The sequence below is a fragment of the Zootoca vivipara genome, chromosome 6, assembly GCF_965207765.1.
Source record: "Zootoca vivipara chromosome 6, rZooViv2.hap1.1, whole genome shotgun sequence".
NCBI lineage: Eukaryota > Metazoa > Chordata > Lepidosauria > Squamata > Lacertidae > Zootoca > Zootoca vivipara.
Genome location: NC_142589.1, coordinates 94,121,557 through 94,137,169, shown reverse-complemented (window position 1 = coordinate 94,137,169; position 15,613 = coordinate 94,121,557). Strand labels below are relative to the sequence as shown.

At 49.0% G+C, this 15,613-nt stretch overlaps 1 protein-coding gene and 1 long non-coding RNA gene across 10 annotated transcripts in view; one reads left to right on the top strand and one right to left on the bottom strand.

The window, feature by feature from the left end:
* Nucleotides 1–15,613, bottom strand: part of NFIC (nuclear factor I C) — a 119,769-nt gene that overhangs the window by 43,286 nt on the left and 60,870 nt on the right. The window lies entirely within an intron of this gene.
* On the top strand, nt 555–3,689 carry LOC148685531 (uncharacterized). Its single transcript, XR_015950778.1, has 2 exons — nt 555–919; nt 3,001–3,689. It is a non-coding gene; the product is annotated as an uncharacterized LOC148685531 (long non-coding RNA).

Below are 15,613 nucleotides of genomic sequence, written 5' to 3'. Positions count from 1 at the left end.
GGAGGGAAGTCCAGGAGATTCTTTGGAATCTTGTTTTTATGTTGTATGTTGTTGTTTAGTCGTTGAGTCGTGTCTGCCTCTTCGTGACCCCATGGACCAGAGCACGCCAGGCACTCCTGACTTCCACTGCCTCCCGCAGTTTGGTCAAACTCATGTTAGTAGTTTGTATGTTGGATATGGGACTGTAAAATTTTAATCTGAAAAACCAAATAAATAATTTCTTTTTTTAAAAAAAATGGATTCACGCAGCAAGGCTCTCCTTAGCAGTTTTGTTTTGGACCGTGCGTGAAACCAAATCCAGCCTCCAGACCAATACGCAAGCCGCTTAACCAGTTTCCAAACTGGTGGGTGGTGGACAGAATCTCCTCCTCTCTTCTTCTTCTTCCAGAGGTGCTTCTTGCAAAGATCTCCTTCGCTGCCGTTCTGAGCTCGCCACCCTGTCTGCACCAGGCCGACACAAATGTTCAATTTATTCATTAAAGGCCCTTTAATCTTCTGCCGTCTGCAGCATCGCCATGCCTCCGGCAGGCTCCCTCCTCCCCGGTTAAATGTTTGGATTCTTCGCTGGCCGGAAGAGCGAATCTGTTGCTATCTACCTCGGTAGGCCAAATGGCTTTTCTCGGCGCGAATTATTGTTTGGAGGGAGGGTTTTGTCCCCAGGGCTAGTTGTACACAGAGCAGATCCGAGAAAATGAAAGGACTAACTTAAAGAGTCGTTGGTTTTCATGGGGTCTACTCTTGAGGTGTGTTGGGGAGGGGTGGTACCTCTGGCAAGGGGCACGTCGTGCTACTTCTGGGGCAGTTTGGTGACTTTCGGTCCCCATCCTGAACACGGGTCTCGCCTGCGGATCCTGGAAGCTGCCACTATGCGACAGCGGCCCTGGTCCCGGGAATGGCTTCGAGCAGCAGGCTAAACCAGGTGAGTTAGGGGCAGGTGAGACCAAGGTGGAGCAGGCGAGACCAAGAGGGGGTCCAACAGTCAAGAAGGCGGTTTCTGCCTGTGCTATAAAGGGAAGCGAGGGGCAGGTGGGGCTCGTCCCCCTGGGAAGGGAGCCTATCTAGGAGAAAGAAAACTCTGGTCCTAAACCTCCACTGCCTTGCAGGATATCTTCAGGAAAAGAAAAGGCTCAGGAGTAAACTCTCCACAAATCTGGTTGGATGGCACCTTGTCCGCCTCCTTTCAGCAACTCCTGCAGCCCAGCAGGTGCCAAACGTCATGCTCTGCTTTCCTTTGGACCCCAATAGCGAGGCTGGGTGGGGTGGGTCTTGTCGTCTTCCACTGCCTCCCGCAGTTTGGTCAGACTCATGTTGGTAGCTTCGAGGACACTGTCCAACCATCTCGTCCTCTGTCGTCCCCTTCTCCTTGTGCCCTCCATCTTTCCCAACATCAGGGTCTTTTCCAGGGAGTCTTCTCTTCTCATGAGGTGGCCAAAGTATTGGAGCCTCAGCTTCAGGATCTGTCCTTCCAGTGAGCACCCAGGGCTGATTTCCTTCAGAATGGATAGGTTTGATCTTCTTGCAGTCCATGGGACTCTCAAGAGTCTCCTCCAGCACCATAATTCAAAAGCATCCATTCTTCGGCGATCAGCCTTCTTTATGGTCCAGCTCTCACTTCCATACATCACTACTGGGAAAACCATAGCTTGAACTATACGGACCTTATTTTACCATATTTATATAAGTTTCAAGAGTTTCCAAATTTAACATCAAACGGAAGCCGTTGAAATCATCACTCAATGCAACAGAGACTTTCCCCTGAATTTAGACATTAAATATTTCCTTGTACAGGACTGCCTTCAGATGTCTTCTAAAAGTCAGATAGTTGTTTATTTCCTTGACATCTGATGGGAGGGTGTTCCACAGGGCAGGCGCCACCACCAAGAAGGCCCTCTGTTTGGTTCCCTGTAACCTCACTTCTTGCAAGGAGGGAACTGCCAGAAGGCCCTCGGAGCTGGAGTTCAGTGTCCGGGCTGGACGATGGGGGTGGAGAGGCTCCTTCAGGTCTATTGGGCTGTTTAGGGCTTTAAAGATCAGCACCAACACTTTGAACTGTGCTCGGAAATGTACTGGGAGCCAATGTAGATCTTTCAAGACCAGTGTTATGTGGTCTCGGCGGCTGCTCCCAGTCACCAGTCTAGCTGCCACATTCTGAATTAGTTGCAGTTTCCGGGTCACCTTCAAAGGGAGCCCCACGTAGAGCGTATGGCAGTAGCCCAAGCGGGAGATAACCAGAGCATGGACCACTCTGGCGAGACAGTCTGCGGGCAGGTAGGGTCTCAGATGGAGCTGGTAGACAGCTGTCCTGGACACAGAATTGACCTGAGCCTCCATGGACAGCTGTGAGTCCAAAATGACCCCCAGGCTGCGCACCTGGTCCTTCAGGGGCACAGTGACCCAATTCAGGACCGGGGAGTCCCCCACACCTGCCCAGAGGCACACTGTCTCTTGAGACAGTCAGGTATCTCAACTCTGAGTACGATCTCATTGGTTTCAAGTTTAAGACTCTACTGTGTTGTAGAACATCCATTCGTTATCTTCCACCATCACCCTGTTTATTCGTCCTTCCCCTCCCTTCCTCCTCCTTCCTTCCAGCACCCATCGTTTCCTTGCTATTTTCTAGTTCTCCCCCTGCCCCCTTTACAATTTCAAAGATCCCTTTGATCCAGTCCCGAATCCCAGTTGCTGGAAACCACAGGAGGGGAGAGCTGCTGCTCTCGAGTTCGAATCCTGCTCTCGGGTTTCCCACAGGCCCCCGGTTGCCCCACTGTGAGGCGCTGGGCTGGAGAGGCCATCGGCCCAATCCAGGAGGCCTCTCCTTAGCTCCTTTTGACAATCAATAGCATTATTTTTTGCTGCTGGATGGTGCCCCCGGCCGCTGGCAGGGAGCAGCTTAAAGCAGGGCGGGGGAGCCCTCAAAAAGTTTTTTTTGGGGGGGGGGGTGGAAGAAAGGAGGAAACAGCTGAGCCAAGCAAATCGATAGCTTGTTTTCTTCTTCTTCAGAGAGAGGGAAGGAGGGAGGAGAGGAGCCTGGCCCAGCCCTGACTCTCGTGACCTGGATCGAAGCCATCGATTGAACATCTCATTTGCAACATCTGACACCTAGCTGCATTTTTAAAAAGCAAGGAAACCTCAAGCGCTGGCCTGGACTGCTGTTGTTTCAAATCCTCGCCCTTTGGAAAGCGAGGGAGGAAAGGGCTTTCTTCCTTCCCCATTGGCAGGACGGAGAAAGGACCTGCGGTTTGGTTGAAAATCAAACCTGAGGACTAGAAACCTCCCCAAGGACTTGCAATCCTTTGATCCCTCCAGGGATCCCTGATTCTCTATCTCCCTCGTTCTTTTTCATATACAGTACGTTAAGTAGCGTCCCGACCCCCATCGTTCAGCCTGGACACTGAGGTTCAGCGCTGAGGGCCTTCTGGCGGTTCCCTCGCTACGAGAAGCCAAGTTTCAGGGAACCAGGCAGAGGGCCTTCTCGGTGGTGGTGCCCGCCCTGTGGAATGCCCTCCCACCAGATGTCAAGGAAATAAACAACTATCTGACTTTAAGAACACATCTGAAGGCAGCCCTGTTTAGGGACGTTTTTAATGTTTGATTCTATTTTTAATATTCTGTTGGGGGTTGCCTAGAGTGGCTGGGGAAACCCAGCCAGATGGGCGGGGTATAAATTAATAAATGAATTGTTGTTGTTGTTGTTGTTGTTGTTGTTGTTGCTCTTTTCTCTTTAATTCCCACCTTGCCTCTTAAAGCAGCGTTTCCCAAACTTGGTTCTCCAGCTGTTTCTGCACTACGACTCCCATCATGCCTAGCTAGTGGGACCAGGGATCATGGGAACTGTAGTCCAAAAAATAGTTTCCCTATCCGTTTATCTTTCTCAGGGGGGAGAATTACAGCGTTACAACCGATGGGGCAATCATCCTTACAATTTACATGGCATTTTTCTTTCTTTCGTAGCATCGTAGAGTTGGAAGGGACCCCCAGAGTCATCTAGTCCCACCCCCTGCAAAGCAGAGATCTCAGCTAAAGCATCCCTGACCGATGGCCATCCAACCTCTGCTTCAAAACCTCCAAGGAAGGAGAATCCACCACCTTCCATCAGCTCTCACTGTCAAAAAGAACCTTCTCTCTTGTCACTTGAAGCCACGGGTTCGAGTCCTACCCTCCTCCAGAGGAGGAAACAAGCTTGCTCTGTCTTATGACCCGAGAGCAACTCTCCCCTCTTGCGGTTTTTTCTGAAATAGGCTTTCACCGGCATTCTGCCTCTGGCAGTGAAGGCGGCGGCAGAGGGAGGGGGGACGGACACGGTCATTGTGGCTACCCGCCGGTAGCCGTATGCTCTTCGTACTTGCCTCCTCCTCCTTCAAAGGCCTATTGGGCTTGGATGTTTTCCCGATGAATTATGGTTACGACAGGCCGCAGTTCCCATCAGAGGCGGCTGGGGGAGCCCCCCCCCCCCGCAGAGAGGGGGAAAGGGAAAGCAAAGGGAGAAGAGGAGGAAGAGGAGGAAAGAAAACAAGAATGGTATGGTTGGAGAAGACAGGAGTTACTCAAGCCGGGAATTCCCCCCCCCCCCGACTCGAAAAGCTGACGTCCACCTAGTCTGCAGCCACCGTTTTGAGGCTGCCAGCCACGTGGCTCTTGACAGCTGCCAAACCAAAAGTGGGGAGACCTTTGTGCCCCTCCAGATGTTGCTAGGCTCCAGCCCAAGGTTAGGTTTGCTGGGAGTTCTTCTTCTTCTTCTTTGGCGATCTCTCGTAGCTGAGTAAGATTGTCTTCCATAAACACGGTTTTAACAATGAGTCCATAAGGGACTGTGGAGGCCAATTCTGGATCCACATGTCCTTCCACAGTGGGGACATAGGTTTCCGGGCAGGAGTTGATCCCGGTGAGGGTTTGTCAAGCGTCCCTTCCTCTTAGCACGTTTCTCCCTTGCGTCCTGAGTTCGAGATTCTTCAAAGCCCATGACACCTTTGGCAAAGGCTGTTCTCCAACTGGAGCGCTCGCAGGCCAGTGTTTCCCAGTTGTCGGTGTTTATACTACATTTTTAAAGATTTGCCTTGAGAGAGTCTTTAAACCTCTTTTGTTGACCACCAGCATTACGCTTTCCATTTTTAAGTTCAGAATAGAGGAGATGCTTTGGAAGACGATCATCAGGCATCCGCACAACATGACTAGTCCAACAAAGTTGATGTTGAAGAATCATTGCTTCAACACTGGTGATATTTGCTTCTTCCAGTACACTGATATTAGTTCACCTGTCTCCCCAAGTGATGTGTAAAATATTTCAGAGACACCGTTGATGGAATCTCTTGAGGAGTTGGAGATGGTGTTTATAAGTGTAGCCCAGGAGGGACACAATTGTAATACTGTATATTCCTGCGTATAAGACTACTTTTTAACCAGGAAAATCTTCTCAAAAGTTGTCTTATTCTCCAGTCGTCTTATACGCCGGAATATACGGTACTTTATTGTCACTTGTACAACTTGTATACAGTGAGATTACACACAAAAATTTCGCCCGTCTGTGCCCCTTAGGAAGTGTGGATATTTTGTTTTATTTTCAACTGCAGCCCACAAGAGATGGAAGAATGTCTCTGTTCGGAAGAGGCATTCCCACCCCGAGACAGGAGAATGCCTCTTCCCATATCAGAGATGGAGGAAAGCTGGATCCTGCCAGGTGTTTCCAGACTACAACTCCCATCTGCCTGAACAGCTGGCATGGCCAAGGGCGGAAGGTGCTGGGAGTTGTAGTCCGGCGACATTTAGAGAGGGACAGGTTCCCAGGCTAACCTCTCCAAGTCCTGACCCAGTGTTTCTCAAACTGGGGTCTCCGACTACGACTCCCATCATCCCTAGTTAGCAGCCGGAGACCTCACCCTTTCCTCCTGTATCCTCAATACTGTGGCACCTTGGTACTCAAACAACTTGGAACCCAAACGTTGTGTGCATGCACACGAAAGCTCATACCAAAATAAAAACTTAGTTGGTCTTTAAGGTGCTACTGAAGGAATTTTTATATTTTGCAAACCCAGAAGTGTTCCGGTTTGCGAACTTTTTTTCGGAAGCTGAACGTGCTCCGTTTTGAGTGCCACACTTCCGTTTTGAGTGTTACACTGAGGTCTGTCCGTTTTTGCTATTTATTTTGCGGTTTTGCAGCTCTTTTTTTGTTTTGTTTTCTTGACTGTGTGGAACCCAGTTCAGCTACTGACGGACTGATTGTGTGACTGCAGTACATTGTTTATTGCTTTCATTTTATGGACAGTGTTCTCGTTAGATAGTAAAATTCATGTTACAGTGGTACCTCGGTTTATGAACACAATTGGTTCCGGAAGTCTGTTCATAAACTGAAGCGTTCATAAACTGAAGAGAACTTTCCCATTGAAAGTAATGGAAAGTGGATTAATCTGTTCCAGACGGTCCATGGAGTACATAAACTGAAGCGTTCATAAACTGAAGCGAACTTTCCCATTGAAAGTAATGGAAAGTGAATTAATCTGTTCCAGATGGGTCTGCGGCGTTCGTAAACCGAAAATTTGTAAACCGAGGTGTTCATAAACCGAGGTTCCACTGTAAATTGCTGTTTTAGGGGTTGTTTTTAAAAGTCCGGGACGAATTAATCCATTTTGCATTACTTTCTATGCGAAAGCATGACTTGGTTTTGGAACGCTTTGGTTTTGGAACGGGCTTCTGGAACGGATTAAGTTTGAGAACCAAGGTACCAATGTATCTCCGAAACCAGACCGAATGCCTTCGCCTGCCTCTGTTGTCCAGGTTGCCCATTTTACAGGTGAGCACCACTGAGGCTCGGGTGTAATTGTGACCCTCCCAAACTTAATGCCAGGAATCAGAAGCCCCTTCTCACCCTCAGCGGTGGGCTTGGAGCTCCCAAACTTCATTAGGATGCAGAATATGTTTGCTGTAACTGAAATGCTTGACAAATTTTCATGAGGATTTTTAAAATCAAATTTTTAAAAAATGTTTCGCAGACCGAATTGCGCTTTAAAATAATAATAAAAATAAAAATTCGGCAGAGATAAGAGCATAAGACTCTTTAATCTCAGAGTCGTGGGTTCGAAGCCCACGTTGGGCTAAGGATTCCTACATTGACCACCTACGACGTGGTCTCTTCGAACTCTCCTATGAAAAAGAGGGAGAGAAAGAGGAAATGGAAAGCTTGGCTGCAGTAATCTGGGGGACGGGGTTTAAGACTGGAAAAAAGTGTTTCTGCCAATTGTACTTTTCTCCGCTGTTTGTCGGACTTGTAACTCAAGAAAATCTTTAATATTTTTTTTTAAGATTGAAAAAGCGAAGACACAGAACCCACAAGAGCAGCCCATCCCCGTTTCTGAAGAAGCATGCATGAGTGTTCCCTTTACTTCGTGGAAAACCAGAAAGCGAGTCTGAAATCTGCAAACTTTTTAACAATGCGTCCCACACGCCCAGCAGGGGAGGCGTCACAACTGTCCTGTCCGTCCCCGGCTGAGCTGGAAATAAGGTCCCCCCCCCCTTTGAGCGGAAGTTCAGGCTTTAAAATACGAGGGTGCGAGGTTAGGAAGGAGAATTGTGGGCTGCAGCAATTCAGACGGCACAGGGGTGGGTGTGTGGAAATAAAATATGTATGTATGTGCGCATGTGTTTAAATGCATATATGAACGCTCCCCTCCTACAGGCAGGGTCGAAACTGGAACAACCCCCTTTTTTTGCAGAAGGACAACAACTCTCTCCCTCTGCAAAAAATAACCCCCCACCAAACACATTTCTCAGGACCACAGAGTATGAGTTTCAGAGAACACAACAGCCCTTTATATAAAACCCGGAAGATCACTGATTGTATAATCGCCTCCGCCGCTTATATAATCACCAGGGTGAAACAATTTGTTCCCGCTGCAAATCCTGGCTGAATCTGCCAGAGTTGGTCTGGGCGATGGAGCCCGAAGCTTTCGGGGTGGGGTGGAGGGGGAAAGAGGGAGAAGAAGGGCAGCGTCAAGGCGGTTGCCAACTACCCCCCTTGCCGGGGTGTGTGTGTGTGTCAGCGTTTTATGAAATACTCGTGAGCCCCCAAAAAGGCATGTTTGCAAAGGAGGGTGCCCGGCGCAACTCTGTAGAAGGTGGTGCTTGCCTCCTCTTCAGAGTGTGGGGGAGGAGCTGATTTTGTGGTTTCCAATGTGTGCCCCCTTGCATTTGACTAAATACGTTTTTTGGGAGCAGTAAAAAAGAAGAAGCCCACAGAGGAGGGTGCCCGGCGCATCTCTGTATGATATGTCGCTCTTGCCACTTCTTCCGTGTTGGGGGAGGGGAGGGGAGGGGAGGTGCTATTGCATGAGGTTCCTACATGTGGGCCGCTTCTCCAATGCAAAGGTGAAACAGAATTAACTCCATCTCAGCGGAGGTTCCTGTTGCATCTCTGCAGGAGTGCCTGGCCTGGGCGTACTTCTGATGAAGAGGTAAATCCAGAAGGGTGACAAAGCGTCAAAGACAGTGAGCTTCTGTGAGCGTAGGTTATTTAATTGCCAAGGATGCAGCCTGAAAAGAACTTAACTGGATACTGTCCAGTGCCTACTTAGCCTATCTCGAAAGGTTGTTGAGAAGATAATGCAAAGGCGAGCTCAAGGAAGCGGGCAACTGGCACGCCTCTCCTCCAGGAATTGGCCTGATCCTCTTTTGAAGCCATCCGAATTGGTGGCCATCACTGCTTCCTGCAGCAGGGAGTTCCACCGTTTAACCAAGCGCTGCTTGAAGGAGGAGAAAAAGGACTCTCTCTCATCTGCCCAGAAACTTCCAATATTCAGCTTCACTGAATGTCCGCAAGAGAGGGAGAAATACATTTCTTTCTTCCACCCCAGGTTCGGGAAGCACGGAGAGGTCCGGCTGAACCAGCAAGGAAACTAGTCCCTCTCTCGCCACACCTTCTTGTGGCAATGAGTTCTGGAGCTTATCGATGTGCCCAGGAGGGAGAACTTTCTGACAGTAAGAGCTGCTCGACAGGGGAACAGACACCCATAAGAAGGGGTGGGCTCCTCTTCCTTTTATTCCACAGCCACACCCACACACCCCCATGGGACAGTGGAACCTCGGTTTTCGAACTTAATCCGTTCCGGAAGACCATTTGGGCTTCCAAAAAGTTCGAAAACCAAGGATTGATTGTACAGAAGATACCGTATTTTTCAGTCTATAAGGCACCTCCATGTATAAGACGCCCCCTATTTTTTTGGAGACTCCGATTTAAGAAAAGGGGGGACCTATCCGTGTATAAAACACCCCCAATTTTGGACATTATGTTTTAGGGGTGAAACCTAGTTTTTTACACAGAAAAATACGGTGACTATTGAGGAAACCATGGCCACAAAAGAAGACAACAAATAATTGAAAAACATAAAAGCAGGCTTTTATCGTGCCATAGTTTCATTTGCATTGGCTCCCAGTATGTTTCCGAGCACAATTCAAACTGTTGGTGCTGACCTTTAAAGCCCTAAATGGTCTCTGCCCAGTATCCCTGAAGGAGCGTCTCCACCCCCATCATTCAGCCCGGACACTGAGATCCAGTGCCAAGGGCCTTCTGGTGGTTCCCTTATTGCGAGAAGCAAGGTTACAGGGAACCAGGCAGAGGGCCTTCTCGGTGGTGGCACCCGCCCTGTGGAATGCCCTCCCATCAAATGTCAAAGAAATAAATAACTACCAGACTTTTAGGCAGGGCCGTCTAAAGCATATTGGGCGCCCTGGCGCCGTGGTGCGGAGATCGCTCCGGCGCCCCCCCCCCTGGTGGGCGGGCGCCACATGCCGCGTGCCCCCCCCCCCCCGCCGGCCCCGCACCACCCAGCCTACCCCTAGAGCCAGCCTTGCTTTTAGGAGACATCTGAAGGCAGCCCTCTTTAGGGAAGCTTTTCATGTTTAATAAATTATTGTATTTTAATGTTTTGTTGGAGGCCGCCCAGAGTGGCTGGGGAAACCCAGCTAGATGGGCGGGGTATAAATAATAAATTACTATTATTATTATTATTATTATTATTATTATTATTATTATTATTATTATTTGATTGCTCTAAGATGGTAGCGAAGGAAGGCAAGGGGGGGGGTGCTGGGCACCACCATGGAGGGACTGTAAGGCGGCTTGGGGGGGCATTGCTGTGGGCTGCAGGGACGACGCAAGGTGGTATGGGGGGGGGGGGTTGCTCAGCGTCTTGGGCCCTGCAGTGCTGTCACTCAAAACGCCAGCTAAGGAAGTTTTGGCGCTGTTTTCCAAAAAACGGCTCAACAAGTTTGGCTGGTCCCCTAAAAACTTTGCGGGGGGGGGGAGGGAATCTTGAGAGGGATGAAACAAAAGAAGGGGGGAGACAGCGCGGGGATAGCTAGGATTTTTTGGTAGGGGAAGCCCAAAAAGTTCTTGAGGGTTTTTTTTGGGGGGGGGGGGAGATCACGCAAAAAAGTTCTTGAGCTTTTAAAATCACCTCCCATTTTAGGGGTTTTAAAATCACCTCCCATTAGCTTTTGAGACGACACTTCCCCAAAAAGTTCTTGAGGTTTTTAGCAGGAGAACACCCCCCAAATTTGAACTTTTGGGAAGATTTCCCCCAAAAGTTATTGAGCTATTTTAGGGAGATCAGCCCCAAAAAGTTTCTGAGATTTTGGGGGGAAATCACCCCCAAAAGCTGCTGATATTTTTGGGAAAGATCATGGGTTAAAAAAACCCCCAAAGAGGACATGAATAGGTGCAGGGTTTTGACAACAAAGGATAAAAATGGAAGTATGATAATTTGGATAAATGCAATTAGATGCAGTATAAAAAGGAAGATAAGATTTTGGAAGCCGTGAGAGGGGTGGGGGGAAGTCCGGGGGTTCAGGAAATCCCATAAACGTACTGATATGGACTATGGTTTAGTGTGTGTGTGTGTGTGTGTGTGTGTGTGTGTGTGTGTGCGCAAAAAATTGTTGTTTTCTTTTTGAAACTTTGAAAATAAAATTTAAAAGGGGGGGCAGGCTTCTGTTAAGGGGAGGTGCAGAACCTCACTTAATTCGGTATGTTTAATGCTTTTCAGGATTTTTGAGGCTAAGCTCCTGGGAGAGAAAGGTGGCCAAGCGAAGCCCCTGCGCCTTTAAACCCCGCATGTGCTTGTGTCTCGGCCCCGCCTCGTCCTCGCCTGACCCCTGGCGCAGGCAAACACCAGCCCTTTCCCTGGGCGGGCCTGACCCACATTCCTGGCCAGGGCGAGGAGGAGAGGAGAGGAGAGTGAGGGGGGGAATGGAAAAGCTGAGAGAAGAGGATCTGCAGCGAAGGGCGCAAATAATTTTTTCCCTTTTCCCTTTCCCCCCAGAGCTTGTTTAGAATTGCATCCTCTGCGCCAAATGGATTTTTTTGAATTTTGTGACCCGCCCTTTCCCCCCCCTATGGTATTGTATATATTTCCCATAGATTTCATAGCATCTTAGAGTTGGAAGGGACCCAAGGGTCATCTAGTCCAACCCGCTGCAAGGCAGGAATATATATATATATTCTTTGCTGCAAGTGGCTTCAAGATCTTTGAGTGAATAGTTTAATAAACAACAACAAGCATCATCGTCATCCCCAATGGCATCTCTGGGTACGGCTGAGGTTGCCCCCTGCCTGAAACCCTAGCTATGAGATTCTTAATCTCAGGGCCATGGGTTTGAGTCCCAACGTTGGGCAAAAGATTCCTTCATTGCAGGGGGTTTGACTGGATGACCCTGAGGTCCCTTCCACCTCTACAATTCTGTGGTCCTATTCTTCTGTTCAAGTTAAATCAGCCCTTTATTCAGAACCATGCATTGTTGTTTTTTAAGGAGAAACAGCAGCTCAGTGCGGAAAGCCCTGGGATCAATCAATCAATCAATCAGGGATTCCTTCATTGTAGGGGGTTGGACTAGATGGCCCCTCCCAACTCTGCCATTCTGTGATTCCAATTCCGCCATCCTATTCTCCAGCTCCAGCCAGCCAAGAGATTTTAGCAAGCCCAGCGGCGATTTGCCTCTCCATGGAGGCAAATGGAGAGCCAGCGTGGTGTAGTGGTTAAGAGTGGTAGACTCGTAATCTGGTGAACTGGGTTCGCGTCTCCGCTCCTCCACATGCAGCTGCTGGGTGACCTTGGGCTAGTCACACTTCTTTGAAGTCTCTCAGCCCCACCCATCTCACAGAGTGTTTGTTGTGGGAGAGGAAGGGAAAGGAGAATGTTAGCCGCTTTGAGACTCATAGAATCATAGAGTTGGAAGAGACCACAAGGGCCATCCAGTCCAACCCCCTGCCAAGCAGGAAACACCATCAAAGCATTCTTGACAGATGCCTGTCGAGCCTCCGCTTAAAGACCTCCAAAGAAGGAGACTCCACCACACTCCTTGGCAGCAAATTCCACTGCCGAACAGCTCTTACTGTCAGGAAGTTCTTCCTAATGTTGAGGTGGAATCTTCTTTCTTGTGGTTTGAATCCATTGCTCCGTGTCCGCTTCTCTGGAGCAGCAGAAAATAACCTCCCTCCCTCCTCTATATGACATCCTTTTATATATTTGAACATGGCTATCATATCACCCCTTAACCTTCTCTTCTCCAGGCTAAACATACCCACCTCCCTAAGCCGTTCCTCATAAGGCATCGTTTCCAGGCCTTTGACCATTTTGGTTGCCCTCTTCTGGACTCGTTCCAGTTTGTCAGTATCCTTCTTGAACTGTGGTGCCCAGAACAGGTGAGGTCTGACCAGAGCAGAATACAGTGATACTATTACTTCCCTAGATCTAGATGCTATACTCCTATTGATGCAGCTCCAGAATTGCATTGGCTTTTTTAGCTGCTGCATCACACTGTTGACTCATGTCAAGTTTGTGGTCTACCAGGACTCCTAGATCCTTTTCACATGTACTCCTTCGGGTAGTGGTAAAGCAGGATATCAAATCTGAACTCCTCTTCTTCTTTTTCTATCCATTTTAGTGCCTTGTGGCAGAGAGTTCCATAGGTTAAACCGGGGTCACCAACAGCACACTGAGTCGAAGAGGGATTTCTTGGGGGCTTGCCCCAAATCTACCAGCTACAGCTTTTATCCTTATGGCGTATTCCCCTTGCATTCTCGCTGCAGCCTCACTAAACTAAGAGGAGTCTGGGACTTGCAATCTGGGCCCATTCAAAAGGGGGGTCCCTCTCTCCCATCACAAACAAACAAAACCCACCCTCCAAAATGGAAAAAAAAAGCAGCCGCGACAGCCATTGTTTTCTGCCTTGCCAGTTGGCCGATGCCAGCATTGCCCAGCCGCCATCTGGAGATAACTTGCTCCCCCCCCCCAGAACAGAGACAAGAGCGGGGCTCTCTTCTCAGCCTCTCTGGGGCTGGCTTTGGTGGGGGGGGGGAGAGGAGGGTGCCGCCTCGCCACCTGCCGCCCATCTGCCCAAAGCTGGCACTGCCATCTGCTTGGCCTCATCTCCGGGGTGCCAAGGCCGACAGCTGCTGTCGGGTTTTCCCCGACGGGCACCGGTGCCAAGGCGCTGGGCCTCTCCCAATGGCAGCCTGCATTGAAGAGAGAATGGTGTCGAATGGTGCCAACCGTGGGCATCAGGTTCCCTTGCGGGGGGTGGGGCAGGGCGGGGGGCTTCTATAATGCCAAGAGGGGGAAGGAATTAAAGCACACACAGAGAGAGGAGAGGTCTTTGTGTTGGGGTCCGTGCGCCATTAATTGTGCAATTAGGGAGGCGAAAACGGCCGCTTCTTGGTTTCATTATTTATCAAAAGCACCTCATCTTCCCAGGGAGGGGAATTAGGAGATAGACAGATATTGGGGTGGTTCGCCAGCTGCTATCTCTCCGTCTGCCTAGCGTATTGTTTTCAGGACAGATAAAAGAAAATGTCCTGCTTTAAGCAACGGTGACCAACCTAGATGGCTTCGAAAGAGGATGGGGGCAAATTCCTGGAGGAGGAAAGGATTTTCGGGCCACAAGAGCGATGCTCTGCCCTACATGGCCAGAGGAATTAAACGCCTCTGGAGACCAAGTTTCTGGAAAATGCAGAAGAGGAGAGTTGCTCTGTTTCTCAAAACCTGCTTACGGGCAACTGGTCGGCCGTGGTGAAAACAGGATGCTGGGCTGCAGTGCACACCTTTCCAACTTTTCTCCCGTGAAAACAGGGGTGTCCTATTCCATCATCATCATCATTTTAATATTTATACCCCGCCCATCTGACTGGGTTGCCCCAGCCGCTCTGGGGGGCTTCCAACAGAATATATAAAAACATTAAACATCAAAGAAAACTTCCCTATCCAGGGCTGCCTTCAGATGTCTTCTAAAGGTTGTATCATTGCTTATCTCCTTGGCTCGGGGTTCGCATTACTCCATTTCTCCATTGAAAATAGGGACGTCCTAGAATCATATAATCAGTTAGAAGAGACCACAAGGGCCATCCAGTCCAACCCGCTGCCGAGCAGGAAACACCATCAAAACATTCTTGACATATGGCTGTCAAGCCTGTGCTTAAAGACCTCCAAAGAAGGAGACTCCACCATACTCCTTGGCAGCAAATTCCACTGCCGAACAGCTCTTACTGTCAGGAAGTTCTTCCTAATGTTGAGGTGGAATCTTCTTTCTTGTAGTTTGAATCCATTGCTCCGTGTCCGCTTCTCTGGAGCAGCAGAAAACAACCTTTCTCCCTCCTCTATATGACATCCTTTTATATATTTGAACTATTCCATATTCCATCCCCTCCTATATTTCTCCAATGAAAATAGGGACATCCTATTCCATCCCCTCCAATGTTTGTCCCTTCAAAATAGAGACGTCCTAAGGAAAAGCGGGGTATAGTTAAAGCTGTGGTTTTCCCAGTAGTGATGTATGGAAGTGAGAGCTGGACCATAAAGAAGGCTGATCGCCGAAGAACGGATGCTTTTGAATTATGGTGCTGGAGGAGACTCTTGAGAGTCCCATGGACTACAAGAAGATCAAACTTATCCATTCTGAAGAAAATCAGCCCTGAGTGTTCACTGGAAGGACAGATCCTGAAGCTGAGGCTCCAATACTTTGGCTACCTCATGAGAAGAGAAGACTCCCTGGGAAAGACTTTGACACGACTAAACAACTAAACAACAACAAGGAAAAGCGGGACATTCCGGGATCAAATCTGAAACCGGGACAGCTTCTGTAAATATGGGACTATCCCAGGAAAATAGGGACACTTGGAAGGTCTGCCTGTGGTCTGACGCACCCTAGAGAAGAAGGTTTCTGGGTCAGAATTTCCCACAGCCCGGCTGTAACACCTAAGTAGGGCTGCCCCGTGTTCGGAATCTCCTGGACGAAGCCGGAATTTGGGCCTTGTAAACAGCGCTCAGGCGAAAATCGCCAAAATGTCCGGGGGAGATCCGGACGTATGGCAAGCCACGTTGGAAGTGTAGATTTTGGCGTGTTTCCTTAAAAATAGCTCAAATCTCCATGGCTCGACAGGATTTTCACGTTTTGAAAAATGGCAACCCTAAACCTAAGGATCATAGAATTGTATGGCTGCAATGCAGAAATTGCAGCTGAATAGTCACTAGAGTAGTTGTTCTTTTACTGGATAGTAAAGAAATCTACAGATTGCCGCTCCCGAAATTCTGTAACGAGACCGGCTTGCCGCCGGGGCAAAGATGGAAGCGGTGCT